The sequence below is a fragment of the Schistocerca serialis genome, chromosome 1 (assembly GCF_023864345.2).
Source record: "Schistocerca serialis cubense isolate TAMUIC-IGC-003099 chromosome 1, iqSchSeri2.2, whole genome shotgun sequence".
NCBI lineage: Eukaryota > Metazoa > Arthropoda > Insecta > Orthoptera > Acrididae > Schistocerca > Schistocerca serialis.
This window is the reverse complement of record NC_064638.1, coordinates 835,799,576-835,817,187: the sequence shown is the minus strand read 5'-3', so window position 1 is coordinate 835,817,187 and position 17,612 is coordinate 835,799,576.

Here is a 17,612-nt window from a genome sequence, read left to right as displayed (position 1 = left end):
GTGCTATTCTCGGAATAGCTACGAGACCGTAGACTGTGATATATGAGCTGAACATATGGTTGCCACATAGAAAATTATAAGGCCCAACCCGGCGTTATATTTAACCAGATTTTTCGCCCTAAAAGCTGCACTGATTTTAAACAGAAACAGAGACATATGGGTATTTTCGGTTGTTTATTAATAGTCAATTACAGGCAGTTTGTTCTGAGAGAGCAACCACGACTTGTTTCAACTAAAACAAAGACCAATCGGCAAATAGCCTTTTAATTTGGCTGTTATCATTGCAACTAAGTACTAGGTCTTCTTAATTGCTCAGTCTTCTTCCTAAGATAATCGTGTGTAAAAAAAAAAAAAAAAAAAAAAAAAAAAAAAAAAAAAAAAAATAACTGAAGGTTCTCCATTAAATAAAACAAACAGTTATCTATTCTCCTTGGACGAAAAATGGAAAAAATAACAGCATCTATATAACGTACGTAGTCCGCCAACCACAACGTGGTACATGGCGGAGAATATCTTGTACCATTACTAGTCATTAGCTTTCCTCTTCCGCTCACAAATACAGTTAGGGAAAATCGACTATATACATGCCTCCGTAGGAGCCCTAATTTGTCTTATCTTCGCGATCCTCACTTGAAATTTACGTTGGTAGCAGTAGCAGCGTTCTGCAGTCATCACTTACGTAAACAGAAAGTAATAGCTGTCTTGTCACATTTCCCTGGGCATTCATGACGATACCCTCGTTCCTGATGAACCATCGCCGTGGAGGACAACGTGCAGCGATCTATTACTTAAGAAGCCTTCGAGCTACTCATATGTGGGAACTTATATCGTATGCTAAGAGTCTGCAGTGGGGCACTGTGTTAAATGCTTCCCGGAAATCTAGGTATATGGAATCCACGTGTTGTCCTTCATCCATGGTTCACAGGATAACGTATGAAAAAATGGCAAGCTGCCTTCCGCATGAGCGAAGCATTTTAAATCCACGCTGATTTGTGAGCAGAAACTTTTCCGTCTCCGGGAAATTTTGTATTCGAATTTAAAATATGTTCACGAATTCTACAGAAAACCGCTGTTAAGGATGTTGGTCTGTAGTCTTGCAGGTCCGTTGTGTTATCTCTCTTATATACAGGAGTCACCTTCGTTTTTCCCAGTCACTTGGGGGCTTTGGACTGGGCGATAAATTCGCGATAAATGCAAGTTAAGTATGAAGCCAATGCCGTAATGCTATACAACCGAATTGGTATTCCATTCGAATATAGCGACGTATTTGTTTTCAACTCTTTCAGTTGGTTCTCTGCGTTAGGGACGCACTTTACTATGTCCCCCATACCGAAGTCTGTGCGACGGTCGAACGACTACGTTAATACGATCATCCGGAGTGAATGACATCGTAAATGCGAGATTTAAAACTTCAGTTTTCTTCTGTTGCCACGCTAGTTTGATCAATGAGAGAATGTTTCGGAGCCTTCGACCCGCTTAGCGATTTTACGTTTGACCAGAATTTTCTCGCAACATCTTTTGCTAAGGTTTGACGGTGATAGTTGTTTGCTTCCCGCATCGATTTTTTCACAGACGGCGAAATCTTCTTGCGACCATATACCATCCCCAGATATTTGCTCGCCTGAAAAATACGTGAGGCAATGGGTTGAAGTGTTACATGCGTCCCATGTTTCAATGATTTGCGCGCGCACACACACACACACACACACACACACACACACACACACGCAGTATATACTATCACTGTCGTAGCATATTAAGTGCAACTGTTATATACATTATATAATAGTGTAGCATTTTACCATTTTTTCATAACAACATCCTGATATTAATTTGTATAATCATAACACCATTATTTAAAGCAAGTTTTAAAGCAAGATTTACATTTTTTATTTTTATCGGCCAGTCTTTTACCAGAGTTTTATCCACTAAATTACTTTTACATAAAACTTATCCTCCCGTCATGATAGGTAACTAGTTCAACACCACATAGTGCAGTCTTTCCACTTCCGTATTTTTTGTAGTGATATGTTTCCCGCTTTTCTATACGTCAGTCATTCATTCACGGTTTCTTCTATATCCTGTTTTCTTCAGTAGAATATGTAGCCTTCCTGTGCTTTATTAAGCGTCCATTCATTTTATGTCACCTGTAACTTCAACAAAAGTTTTAGTATTTTGAAACTTACTTCACCATCATACAATGATTCAATCACTACTCCCAAAACATCGGGAATCCGTACCATCTCTAATCCTAAATGGAACAAGTATCAACTTCTCTCCCTCAGCAAAGAATTTGGGAGTAATAATAGATGAAAATCTAAATTGGACAAAGCACGTAATTGCAGTGTGCAAAAAAGCATCAACATCCTTTCATGCCCTACAAAAATATAAAAAAATCTTCCCTTTCGATCTGAAAAAGAAATTAGTACAAACGCTTATATTCCCAATCATTGACTACAGCGATATTATCCTACAAGGTCTCTCTCAGGAAAATTCGCGACGTCTGTAACTGGTCATGAATGCCTGCGTCCGATATATCTGTGACGTTCGACTTTTTGATCACATTTCACCAGCGTATGCTCAACTATCCTGGCTGCGTGCAGACAAACGCAGAGATTTCCATAAACTCTGTCTCATCTATTGTCTTATAAATGTACACTGTCTCTCATATCTCTCACGGTCCTTATCGCTGATGTCTGAACAACATGACAGAAACACACGTTCCCATCATAATAAAATCCTCTCTGTTCACTACATCGCTCAGTCACCTTCCCGAAGTCCTTTAGAGTAGTAGGAACCCGACTTTGAAATAACCTCCCTCGTTATATTAGAGAACTTAAAAACATGTCCGGCTTCAAAAAACAGTTAATGACGTTTCTACTTAAGCAACTATAATGCCTTTCTCTGTACATGAATGCACTTCACCCCGTTACTTCCTTCTTTCCTACTAGATCTTCCTTAGTTCCCAGCTTTTGTTTTCTTTTCTTCTCTTAACTGATGCAGTTTCCTTAGATCTCCCTTCCCCAAAATTCGCTATACTAGTAAACATCTACTTTACACACCAATATATTAGTGTACATCTGTACAAATCTTCATTAGTATTGCCAATTTTTCTTGTGTTAATCATTACTATTCCATTTTTTCTTTTACTGTTATGATTATTGCTTTTAACATAATTTTATGTATAGCAGCTGTTGTAAAAATACTACCAGTATTTACTTCATTAGGTCTTAGTCATTACTCTTTATTCATATTGTCATTAGATTAATTTATTTTTCTTATTTCAAACTACTGTCATGATCTAACTATGATGTGTAAAATGCTGCATGTGTGGAACACTGGTCCTATGTAAGAGAGGGCCTGATGACCCTAATCTGATCAGGTTAAATAAATAAATAAATAAATATTTCTTTTATTTATGTACTATTTAGGTCTTAACTATCTTTACATGAAATAATCATTATCGGTTTACAAACATGATTTCAAATCTCACATTAATTTTTTTTTTTTTTTTTTTTTTTTTTTTTTGCGTATTCACTTGCACTACAAACATTCGTTATCTCTACCCTTGTAATGCTTCAGATCGATTATATTATGCATGCCTAATCTTTTGCCTGACTGAGTATCTACCAGACAGAAGACATAACGTTGAAGAACGCTGTCAATTTTGAAAGAACAAAAATACTTACGACTAAATCCAAATTCCAAAATTTGTGAATTCGTGTTCGTAATTGCCGCACGCCCTATGCTAATGGGGGCATTGTGCACAGATGTCATTTTATCCTGTGGTTTTTTCAACCGATTTTTCATTACGCCTTTTGTACTCAATTGGATTACTGCCAGTAAGTCATATCCAAGCGTAACACTCTTACTTGACGAGTGTTCGTATGCTGTATTTTCGTTCACTTCAGTACAAACACTAGGTGCACCTAATAACTTTAATCCCATTTCTACATCATGTATTCCTATTGTAACCATTGTTTTTACCTCCTGTTCTAATTCATTACTTTTATTTTAGCATACGTAATTACGTTCGATTTTCAGACTATTCGATGAAATATCGTTCTGGTCAAAAATTTCATTTGCATGTTTTTGCCGTTTATCTTTGCTCAGATCTTCGTTTTTGTACAATATATTTTCTGCTTCTGAAGTATTCGACTCAGCAGCGGATTCACACTTTTCATTACTTAAATCATGTCGTAATACATCTACATTGATTTCATATACATTATAGTCTTCTGATTCTTCTATGAACTTCACGTGATCATCGACTACTAAATGCTCTTGCCCTTTAATACCGTGTTCGTTTGACCATACAATTCCGTCGATTTCGTTACTTTTGGGAATGGCATTTAATAACTTTCGATTTTTTTGCACTTCACGTGCTCCATTCTCCTCTTTATTTTCAATCATCTCAAATGCACGACGTAGTATCTTTTTTAGATTACTCATCCCGTTCGTTTCACTCACTTCGCAATCATTGCTACTCTTTATATTCTGACTTCTTTTCGCAACAAAGACTACTTTTCTACGCATCTTGTACTTTTCCAATCCGTCATACATTTGAATGAATTATATTATCCATTCCAAATCGTTTACAGCAGTTTCGACTTCACTGTCTGGTACAGTTTGCTTTGTCACGACCGGATACTGATCCATTATCGGCACTGCTACATCACTATTGTGGCCTGATTCACTGTTGCTTTAACATTTACTTTTTCGATCGATGTTACTTTCGCTTCATTATGCGTAGGAATATCATTATCCATGGATTAGTTTTCATGGTCATTATTTTCTTCTCCGTTAATCTGTTCGCAGTTATCTGTTTCCGCCTCCAAATTACTACAAATAGTTTTGTGGCTTTTAATTACTTTGTTCATTGACACGTTCAACATATCTTCCACAGAATTCGTTATTCAGTTAATTCTCTGCTCATGACAGACGACATGGTTGTGATGGCAGGGAGTGCAACAGAGATGGAACAAATGTTAGATGATCTAAACACAAAATTAGAAGAATATGGAATGAAGATTAACAAGAAGAAAACAAAAAGCATGGTAATTGGAGGAAAGAGGAGAAAATGCCGTATGAAAATAGAGGGGTGAGGAAATAGAGCAAGTGAATTACTTCAATTACTTGAGAAGTGTAATAATGGATGATATGTATTGCTCAACAGAAATTAGGAAAAGAATTGCAATGGCAAAAGAGGAAACAGAAATTACTCTGTGGACCACTAAACAAAGATCTGAGGAAAAGACTTGTCAAATGTTACATCTGGTGCGGAGACCTGGACATTGAGGAAGGAAGATGAAAGAAGATTGGAGGCACTAGAGATGTGGATGTGGAGAAGAATGGAAAAAGTGAAATGGGAAGACCGAGTAAGGAATGAAAAAGTATTAAGAAGAGTTGGAGAAGAAAGAAACATGCTGAAAGTCATCAGAAAGAGAAAACGGAACTGGATAGGACATTGTTTGAAGAGATACTGTTTATTGATGGAAGGAATAGAAGGAATGGTGGAAGGAAAAAGGAGAAGAGGAAAAAGAGGATATCAAATGCCGGACAATATCAAAGGAGGCAAATATTCAGAAATGAAAAGACTGGCTATGGGCCGACAAAAGGGGAAGAGGCTTAACCCATGACAAGACCTGCCGGAAGGCAGAATACCATACTACTACTCACTGCTCATTTCACCTCTGAAACTCTCCACCTTCTTCTTTTAGTTCCTTGCTCATTGAATTATTTGAGGAATCTGTTTTGCTATTGAGTTTGTTGTGTAACTCATCTGTTTTACTGTTCAAAGAATTTATTCTCCAGGTAAAAGATTGAATTGAAGAATTTATTTATTTCGTTTTTCAAATCAATGGCTATTTCACTGTCAAAATTTTTAAACAATGGCATCATATTGCTAATATACGAATCCGTATCATTTGCCTACTCTGTGAATGTCTCTTACGAACTTTCCTGATAGGAATCTGTGATTTCCTGTTTTATCGTTATGTAACTTCGTCTCCCATGTCTGTTGTATTCTTTGTTAACAGTTGTTAGCCAGTTCACTGTTATACATTCGCGAGCTTGTCTCGTGGCATGGTAGTAGTCACACTGTTTCCATTGTCAACTACTACATTCTTTCTACCTATTGTTTATAGCGCAACTACACTGATTACAGGTGGATTTAATTTGGAATAAGATTTTGCTAGGCTCCAGACACCAATATCTCTAAACTACACTGAGGCGCGAAACAAACTGGTATAGACATGCATATTCAAATACAGCGATATATAAACAGGCAGAATATGACGCTGTGATCGGCAACGCCTGTATAAGGATTAAAGTGTCTGGCGCAGTTGTTAGATCGGTTACTGCTTCTAAAATGGCAGGTTATCAAGATTTAAGGGAGTTTGAACGTGGTGTTATAGACGACGCGCGAGCGATGAGACACAGTATCACCGAAGTAGCGAGGATTTTCACGTACGACCACTTCCCGAGTGTACCGTGAATATCAGGAATCTGGTAAAACATCAAATCTCCGACATCGCTGCGGCCGGAGAAAGCTCCTGCAATGACGGAACCAAAGACGATTGAAGAGAATCGTTGAACTTGACAGAAGGCAACCCTCCCGCAAATTGCTAAAGATTTCAATGCTGGGCCATCAGAAAGTGTCAGCTTACGAGCCATTCGACGAAACATCACCGATTTGGGCTTTCGGAGCCGAAGGTCCACTCGTGTATCTTGATGACTGCACGACACAAAGCTTTACGCCTAGCCTGGGCCTACCAACACCGATATTGGACTGTTGACGACCGGAAACATGTTGCTTGTTCGGACGAGTCTCGCTCCAATTTGTATCTAACAGATGGACGTGTACGGATATGGAGACAACAGCAGGGGAGTGTTCAAGCTGTGGAGGCCCTGTAATGGTGTGGAGAGTGTGCAGTTGGAGTGATATGGGATCCCTGACACGTCTAGATACTAATCTGACAGGCGATGCGTACGTTAGCATCCTGTCTGACCACCTGCATCAATTCATGTCCATTGTACATTCCGACGGACTTGGGCAATTCCAGCAGGACAATGCGACACTCCACACGTCCAGAATTGCTACAGAGTGGCTCCAGGAACACTCTTCTGAGTTTAAACACTTCCGCTGGCCACCACACTCCCCAAACATAAACATTATTGAGCATATCTGGATGCCTTGCAACATGATGTTCAGAAGAGATCTCCATCCCGCCGTACTCGTACGGATTTATGGACAGCCCTGCAGGATTCATGGTGTCAGTTTCCTCGAGCACTACTTCAGACATTGGTCTAGTCCATTCCACGTTGTGTTGCGACACTTCTGCATGCTCGTGAGGGCCCTACACGATATTAGGCAGGTGTACCAGTTTGTTTGGCTCTTCATTGTCCGATATCCTGCCGACATACGGTTGGCGAGTGTATCGTTGGCGATAAGTTAAAGACAATGTCCTGTAATGGCCAAGCATGGCGTACCTATACTCTACGGTGTAACTAAGGTTTTACTTGAGACGCTTAGCTAATGTTCTACTGGTAGTGGAAACAAGGCATCGAATCCAAAGATCAGTGCGTACCGATAGAATATACACTTCTAGAAAGAATTAGAAATAAGTCAATGAGCAAGGATTTAAAAAAGAAGGTGGAGAGTTTTAGAGATCAAATGAGCAGGGAATTAACTGATGAATGAATTCTGTGGAAGATTGGTTGAACGTGTCGATGAAAAAAGAAATTGAGAGGTTCCCAATTCACTCAGGATTAATTGCTGCTATAATATATGTGGAGTACATGAAATGATTACATTTACACATCAATAGAACAAGCGGTTCTGAGGTACCTGGTATCGATCCATGCTGAAACAGCCATTTTATTACGTAGTGTAGCCTCCACAGGCGGCAATGCCTGCTCGACCTGTTCACGTAGCTCTGCAGGAGTTGCCAGTTGACGAGTCGCACGAGTCATTTTTCGTCCCCTCATATCTCACACCTACTCGATTGGAGACAAACCTGGAAATAGTGTTGGCCAAGGAAGTTGCTGTATGTCTTGCAGTGCACGTTGAGTTTCATGGGCAGTGCGTGGGCGAGCCTTATTCTGTTGGAGCAACTCATCACCTTCCTGTTGCAAAAACTACAAAGGAATAGATCTAACAACATTCTGCACGCACTGAGCGCTGGTTAGCGCTCCTTCAGTAACACCAAAGGCGAAAGAGAGTTGCAGCTTGTCGAACTCCAGACCATAAGGCCTGAGGTGTGATCAGTGTGTCTCGAATGAATGTTTTCTCCGAGACAGCGCTCACCAGTTATACATCGTACCAGTAAGCGACCAACACTTGCTTGCAGGCAGAATCTGCGTTCATCGCTGAAGACCACAGTTCTCCATTCCATCTTCCAAGAGATCGTCTGATGGTACCAGTCGACCTACGCAGGTCGATGTTGTGGCGTCAGTGGAAGACGTGCTAGAAGTGTGCTTGCCTGTGGTTCCACTGCTAACAACCGGTTTGCAACAGTTGGTGTTGACACGTCTGGGCGCATAAGCCCTCTTATCTGTGCTGTGGTAGTTGTCGATCTTCTACTATCGCCCTTACAATACGACGATCCTGGCGGGCCACTGTGGTGCGTGGAAGTCCAGAACCTCGTCTACTGGTGTGAGAGTGTTCACGTGACCTCTGATACCAGCATCGTTGCACAGATTACGCAGCACGTCCAACTTGTGTGGCATTTCTCCGAAAGGACCATCCCGCCACTCGGACGGCTTCAATTTGGCCTTTTTCAGTTTCGCTCAGTTGGCTGTAGGAAGCACGAGTGCATTTCTGTGATATGTTCAATTGTTCAAATGTGTGTGAAATCCTATGGGTCTTAGCAGCTAAGGTCATCAGTCCCTAAGCTTACACACTACTTAACCTAAGTTATCCTAAGGACAAACACACACACCCATGCCCGAGGGAGGACTTGAACCTCCGCCAGGATCAGCCGCACAGTCCGTGACTGTAGCGCTTTACACCGCTCGGCTAATCCCGCGCGGCTTTCTGTGGTATGGTTGCCTGCTTGCTTCACACGTTTGCACCACACTGAGCCTTGTGGTTGTGAGCATTTCCTGCTAAAGGGTAGAAACAGATGACGCTCCGGTAACTATGCCACTAAGCTATCTGTTGGCTAATATCCCCAGGTTGCGTACGCCGTCATCGGATCGAAATCGACGTCGTCTTTCAAGGTGTATTAATTTTCTTCCGGCAGTGTAGATAGTTATAGCTTAATCGCTATCGCACGCATGTTTGTTACTGCATACATCAACGACCGAAACGAAAAAAATGGTAATAAATTAAATTTTCAGTGTAGTTAACCCTTATTTTGAAGGCCATAATCTAGTTTAAATGAATTTAGATTGCAGAAGAAGACTGTTCATACCTCGAAAAACGAGCGGAATTAATTTTCAGTGAACGACTGAAATGACTTTGAAATCGCGTAAGTATCGTGTGAGAAAGACAAAGCAGCAACTGGACAAAATGCAAATTTGCTACCTTACTTGAAAAAGACATGAACACAAAACACGTTAATTTGGAATGCAATGATGTGAGTTACCAAAACGATGTCCTACCCCGGTAGCTGAGTAGTCAGCGTGACAGACTGTGAATGCTAAGGGGCCGGGTTCGATTCCCGGCTGGATCGGAGATATTGTCCGCTCAGGGACTGGGTGTTTGTCTTGTCCTAATCGTCATCATTTCATCCCCACCGACGTGCAAGTCGCCGAAGTGGCGTCAAATCGAATGACTTGCGCCCGGCGAATGGTCTACCCGACGGGAGGCTCTAGTCGCACGACATTTACATTTACCTTAACGATCAATAATAATAATAATCAATGACAAGCGGCACTGTATTGAAACTGTACTTCCTGTTTGAAAACATGCCTAAACGTGACAAAAACGGATTATCGTTCTTTACTTATTACTTTACAAACGATCTCGTTTCAGATTAATGTCGTAATAGCTTTCATTTAAGACAACAACTACTTTTGGTACAAATATTACATAGACGTACATACGTAACACCATTTACAATATACAACATAAAACTCTGAAACTACTTTGACTACAAGAAAAGCAGCAGACTTTTGTTATAGAAAATGAATTTCAATTTAATCACTTTTAATTTTAGCTGATTGTTTGCGATAATAGTGCAGTACTACCTGAACCATTACAGTTGCTACTGCTTTTGAACACTATAAGTACTTGATTGAAAATCAGCTGTAAATTTAACTAGATTTGGCTTCTTTCGACTATAAGTTTCACTTGTGACTACAATGTTCCAAAAAGTTGCTAAGACGCTGGCATTTCTCTTATAAAGCTACAAGATACTGGCTGTATATTACTTTGCGACGCGTTGCTTTGGTACGAAGTAGTGCTTATTATGAGATATATTGTTGGCAACAACAGGCATTTCTTGAATAGCGACCAGCTTGAATAAATTTGGGCCACACGGTATTCTTCATTACTTTCAACAGCTTCTTGCCACCATATACTGTGCCCACATACTTGCTCGCTCACTTTCAATTTTCTAGATCACATACATTGAGGTGACAAAATTTATAGAATAGCGATACACACATATACGGATGGCGGAAATATCGCGTACACAAGGTGTAAAAGGGCAGCGCATTGGCGGAGCTGTCATCTGTTCAAATGGTTCAAATGGCTCTCAGCACTATGGGACTTAACTTCTGAGGTCATCAGTCCCCTAGAACGTAGAGCTACTTAAACCTAACTAACCTAAGGACATCACACACATCCATGCCCGAGGCAAGATTCGAACCTGGGACCGTAGCGGTCTCGCGGTTCCAGACTATAGCGTGTAGAAACGCTCGGCCAGCAGTCATCTGTTCTCAGGACATTCGTGTGTAAGGGTTTCCTACGTGATTAAGGCAGCACGATGACAATTAACAGACTTCGAACACGGAATGATAATTGGAACTAGACGCATGGGAAAATTCATTTCGGAAATCGTTGGGGAATTCAGTATTCCGAGATCCGCAGTGAAGCGTATGCTGAGAACACCAAATTTCACGCATTACCTCTCACCACAGGCAACGCAGTGGCCGACGGTCTTCACTTAACGATCGAGAGCAGCACCGTTTGTGTGGAGTTGTCAGTGCTAACAGACAAGCAACACTGCGTGAAATAGCGACAGAAATCAATGTTGGACGTACGACGAACATATCCGTTCGGACAGTGCGGAGAAATTTGGTTAATAGCTTGTGGTAGCAGACGACCGACGTGAGTACCTCTGCTGACAGCTCGACATCGCTTACAGCGTCTTTCCTGGACTCATGACCATATCGGTTGAGCGAGCAAGTTTGTGGACACAGTATATTTATTTTTTATTATTTAGTTATTTATTGTTCCGTGGGACCAAATTAAGGAGAAGTCTCTATGGTCATGGAACGAGTCAATACGTGAAATTATAACACGATAGTAGAAACAGATAAAATGAAATATAAGAAACATATTCAGGCGACAAGTTGTAAGTTTAAATAAAGAAAATCAACAATGTAACACTGGAATTTGTTTAATTTTTCAGCTCTTCCAGGAGCTCCTCGACAGAATAGGAGTGAGCCATGAGGAAACTCTTCAGTTTATACTTAAAAGCGTTTGGGCTAATGCTAAGATTTTTTAGTTCTTGTGGTAGCTTATTGAAAACGGATGCAGCAGAATACTGCATTCCTTTCTGCACAGGAGTCAAGGAAGTGCATTCCACACGCAGGATTGATTTCTGCCTAGTATTAACTGAGTGAAAGCTGCTAACTCTTGGGAATAAGCTAATATTGCTAACAACAAACGACATTAAAGAAAATATATACTGTGAGGGTAATGTCAGAATTCCCAGACTATTGAATAGGGGTCGACAAAAGGTTCTCGAACTTACACCACATATAGTTCGAACAGTCCATTTTTGAGCCAAAAATACACTTTTTGTATCAGAAGAATTACACCGAAAAATAATACCATACGACATAAGCGTATGAAAATAAGGGAAGTAGACTACTTTTCATGTTGAACTGTCACTTATTTCAGATACTGTTCTAATGGTAAATAAAGCAACATTTAGTTTCTGAACAAGATCCTGAACAAAGGCTTCCCACAACAGCTTACTATCTATCAGAACGCCTAGGAACTTGAACTGTTCCGTCTCGCTTATAATATGCCCATTCTGTCTGATCAAAATATCCGTTCTCGTTGAATTGTGAGTTAGAAACTGTAAAAACTGAGTATTATTGTGATTTAGCATCAAATTATTTTTCACAAGCCACGAAATTATTTCATGAACTACATTATTTGATACTGTTTCAATATTACACACATGATCCTTCACTGCCAAGCTGATGTCATCAGCAAACAGAAATATTTTTGAATCACCTGTAATACCAGAAGGCATATCATTTATATAAATAAGAAACAGCAGTGGCCCCAGCACCGACCCTTGGGGAACACAAGAAGATGGTGGAAGTAATGAGGAATACAGTGTGGCCCAAATTTATTAAAGTTGGTCGCTAATCAAGAAGAGCCTGTTGCCAATAATAGATCGCATAATAAGTAGTTTGTACCGAAAGGTTACGGTAGCGGACGACCGATGTGAGTCCCTTTGCTGACAGCACGACATCGCTTTGCGCGCCTCTCCTGGGCTATTGACCATATCGGTTGGACCCTAGACAACCGGGAAACCGTAGCCTGGTCAGGCGAGTCCCGATTTCTGTTGGTAAGTGATGATGGTAGGGTTCGAGTGTGTTGCTGACACCACGAAGCCATGGACGCAAGTTGATAACAAGCCACTGTGCAAGATGGCGGTGGTGGTGGACGAGGAGGAGGAGGAGAGTAGTGTTCAACGTCCCGTCGACAATGGGTCATTAAAGATGGAGCAGAAGCGGGGATTAGGAAGGATGGGGAAGGATTTCGGCCGTGTCCTTCCAAAGGAACATCCCGGTATTTGCTTGAAGCGATTTAGGGAAATAACAGCAAGTCTAAATCAGGATTGACGGACGCGGGTTTGAAGCGTCATCCTCTCGAATGCGAGTCCAGCGTGCTAACAACTGCGCCGCCTTGCTCGGTGATGGTGGTGTTGGCTCCATGATGTTGTGGGCTATGTTTACAGGGGATGGATGGGTCTTCTCGTCCAACTGAATCGATCATTAACTGGAAATGGTTATGTTCAGTTACTTGGAGACCATTTACAGCCATTCGTCGACTTCATGTTTCCAAACAACGATGGAATTTTTTTGATGACAATGCGCCATGTCACCGTGCGAAAATTGTTCTCGATTGGTTTGAAGAACATTCTGGATAAATCGAGTGAATGACTTGACCATGCAGATCGCACGACTTGAATCCCATCGAACATTTAGGGGACATAATGGAGAGATTAGTTCGTCCAGAAAATCCTGCGCTAGCAACAGCTTAGAAATTATGGACAGATGTAGAGGCAGCGTGGTTCAATATTTCTGAAAGGGACTTCCAACGATTTGTTGAGTCCATGCCACGTTGAGTTGCTGTACTGCGCGGGGTAAAGGGAGATCCGACACGATATTAGGAGGTATCCCATGACTTTTGACATCTCAGCATATTACAATAACGTTTCCAACGCAAAACAGTCTGGTATTTGCGCGCCAACATACTATATGTCCGTTCCATACCACAGATGCTTCGCAACTGCTTCTCTCTACGACTCCGCGCACTCGCTCTGTTCTCTGACTCGCGCCAACGATGTTATTGTTATACGAAAGATACTATCTGTGCTTTATATAATAAAAACTTTCCTGAAATGATCAGTGTATTTGCTACACTGAGTTGACATTAACAATTCTTGCTTATCCTGTCAACGTACATTACATTTTCATAACCACTAATTATTGATAAAATTCATTATTGCATACCATAACAAATATGGTTATAAACAAGTAGCTGAAAAATATGTGAGGTCTTGTGTCATAGTGTAACAACCTGTCCTACCCAGAGGGGTGCTACAATTCTCTGCCCCATAATGCAGGTTCAGAAATTTGCAGCCAAGACTGTCACAGAATAGACGGAGCCTTTGGTTGAGACCCTCCACTCGGCTCCAGACCAAACCACCACGTTGCTGGCTGTTCAAAAGATATGATAATTGCGCTACAGACTGCGTGGATAAACACTTTACAGTTACCTAAAACGTGAGATTACACCCGTTAACCACAAAAACACGCGAGGACTTTAAGAATTAAAGTAAAAAATAAAATAGAAAAAACTACATACTTAACTTGCTGCTTAATGGAACCTACAAGCAGCAGGTGAAACGAACTACTTGGGGAATGCTGTAATTTCATTCTTAGCAGTATAAAACATTCGCAGTCACTCACAAGTTACTAGCTGTGACACAGTGACAGTACCCCAGACAAAGCGAACAATGGGCTGTGGGAGACCAGGAATTACCGGTGCACGTGAACTGGAGGAGCATGTTGTCGCCGACAGAGGTAGTGTTGCAATACAACTGCTAGCATAATTAAAGTAGGTCAGAGCGCCACTTGGAGGATACTTGACTGTTAACTTCTGTATTCATACCACCTCCAACGGATGTCTCAGGTTGCAAAAGCAGGCTGTGATCCGAGAAACCTACGGCAGGTCGTGTTTCACGAATTTTCACAACCAACACCCTTGGGCAGACGCTCTAACAAGCGATACATCAGTAACATCCCAGGATTAAAGGTCAGTCACACGTCTCTCCAGGTGTAAGACAGTGGCGTCATAACTATGTGCCGTCCGTATGGTCATTTTATGTCCGAAGTTGCGACCTGCTTAGAATCGCACTTCACTATAATCATTATAATCCGAATTGTATCCACTCAGACTTTTTATCGCCGTCGCAATTAAACTGTGGGCCCAAAATCGTTTACAGCAGTAAATTTCAAATCTCAGTTAACAAAGCAGCTACCAAAGACTTTATAACCTGGCTCTCCCGCAATTTAGCGCTACTCGCAGTATGCAGAATATTTGATTTCAATTACATTGACTGAAAAAAACGCAACACCAAAGAATAATTAATGTAGAATAACGAAATTTCTGAAATACAGTCGTCTAGGTAATAAATTTAAGTGATTAACATTGCAAGATCACAAACGCGAGATAAACCATTGCTAACGTGAAATGCTGGTACGTTAGTAACCGGTGACACCGCCAGAATGTTGAATGCAGGCATGCGAACGAGTATCCGTTGTGAAACTTCCTGGCAGATTAAAACAGTGTGCCGGACCGAGACTCGAACTCAGGACGTTTGCCTTTCGCGGGCAAGTGCTCTAACAACTGAGCTACCCAAGCACGACTCACGCCCCGCCCTCACAGCTTTACTTCTGCCAGTATCTCGTCTCCTACCTTCCAAACTTTACAGAAGCTCTCCTGCGAACCTTGCAGAACCAGCACTCCTGAAAGAAAGGATATTGCGGAGACATGGCTTAGCCACAGCCTGGGGGATGTTTCCAGAATGAGATTTTCACTCTGCAGCGGAGTGTGCGCTGATGTGAAACTTCCTGGCAGATTAAAACTGTGTGCCGGACCGACACTCGAACTCGGGACCTTTGCCTTTCACTGGCAAGCGCTCTACCAACTGAGCGACCCAAGCACGACTCACACCCCGTCCTCACAGCTTTACTTCTGCCAGTACCTAGTTTCTTGCCCGCGAAAGGCAGGAGTGCTAGTTCTGCTAGGTTCGCAGGAGAGCTTCTGTAAAGTTTGGAAGGTAGGAGACGAGATACTGGCAGAAGTAAAGTTGCGAGGACGGGGCGTGACTCGTGCTTGGGTCGCTCAGTTGGTAGAGCACTTGCCCGCGAAAGGCAAAGGTCCCGAGTTCCAGTCTCGGTCCGGCACACAGTTTTAATCTGCCAGGAAGTTTCATATCAGCGCACACTCCGCTGCAGAGGGAAAATCTCATTCTGGTGTATCCGTTGTTTTGTAAAGCTGCTGGATGTCAGTTTGTGGGATACAGTTCCATGCCTGTTACACTTAGTCGGTCAATACAGGGATGGTTGATGCTGTTTGTGGTTGACGCCAGAACTGTCGTCCGATGATGTGCCATATATGCTCGATTAGAGACAGATCTGGTGATTAAGCAGGCGAAGGGAATATGTCGGCACTCTGTAGAGCGTATTGGGCTACAACAACGGTATGTGAGCGAGGATTATCCTGTTGGAACCCCCTCCCCGGAATGCTGTTCATGAAAGGCAGCACAACAGGTCGAATTACCAGACTGACGTACAAATTTGCAGTCAGGGTGTGTGTGATAACCACGAGAGCGCTCCTGCTATCATAAATAATCGCACCCCAGTCCATAACTCCATGTGCAGATCCAGTGCGTCTAGCGTGCAGACATGCTGATTGCAGCCCCTTAACTGGCCTCCCTCTAACCAACACACGGCCACCATTGGCAGCGAGGCAGAATCAGCTTTCATCAGGAAACACAACACACCTCCATCGTGCCCTCCAATGAGCTCTCGTTTGACATCACTTAGTTCGCAAATGGCGGCAGTTTGGCGTCAGTGAAATGCACATGCAGGGCATGTGGCTCGGAGTTGTCCTTCATGTAACCATCACAGTTCGTTGTGTCACTGTGGTGGCAAGTGCTGCTAAAATTGCTGCTGCAGATCCAGTACGATGCACCAGAGCCATACGCCGAACACGATGGTCTGCCCTCTCGGTAGTGCCACGTGGCCGTCCGGAACCCGGTCTTCTTGCGACCGTACATTCTCGTGACCACCTGCCAGCAATCATTTACAGTGGCTAAATTCCTGAAAGGCTTTCTGCAGTATCGTAGAAGGAACATACAATGCTTGTAGTCCTATTTACGACCTCGTTCGAACTCAGTGGGATGTTGATGAAGGCGTCTTAATTTCCTTAAACGCATTCTTGACTGACGTCAACTTAACACGTCGATTGTCAAAGGTAACTAACGCTCACGACCATTTGTAACCTCTCTCTCACTTATCGACCTTAATGACTGTGAAAAATTAAACCGCGTGCACCAAATGGAAATTTGGGAAAAGCGATCGTCACCGAAGTTAATTTGTCGGTAAAGAGGAGGAAGGGGTTACATCTAAATGAAAGGAAAAATGCAAATGAAATTGGTGAAAATTAATTTTGAGAAAAGGGTAAAATTAATAAAGGAAGTAAATGTGCGGTCGTTACGTTAACAATTAATTGGCGTCAATTAGATATTTGAGATTTGGGGAAAATTACGGCCGCCAGTCCCATGGACAACTACTATAATAACTGAAAATGAAAGATTAATGCACATATATTTAGCACTAAAAGCGAGGCAACTGAAGGTTGACACGTGTTGTGTGAAAACTGAATGTTTGTCAGAAGTAATAAATTTCGCTACACTCTGACTTAATTTAGCAAAAGAATTAATAAAACCGGAAAATTAAAAGTTAATTTAGTGACTGAAATTAATAGTGAACTTTGTTTCTGAAGCACTACGAAATTCAATAAAATAAGGTTAGTCTTGGGCTACCTCAACAATCATTTCAAAAGCTACTAGAATCTACGCAATTTAGAAATAAGAGATTTAACTTTGAACTTGAATTAAATGATT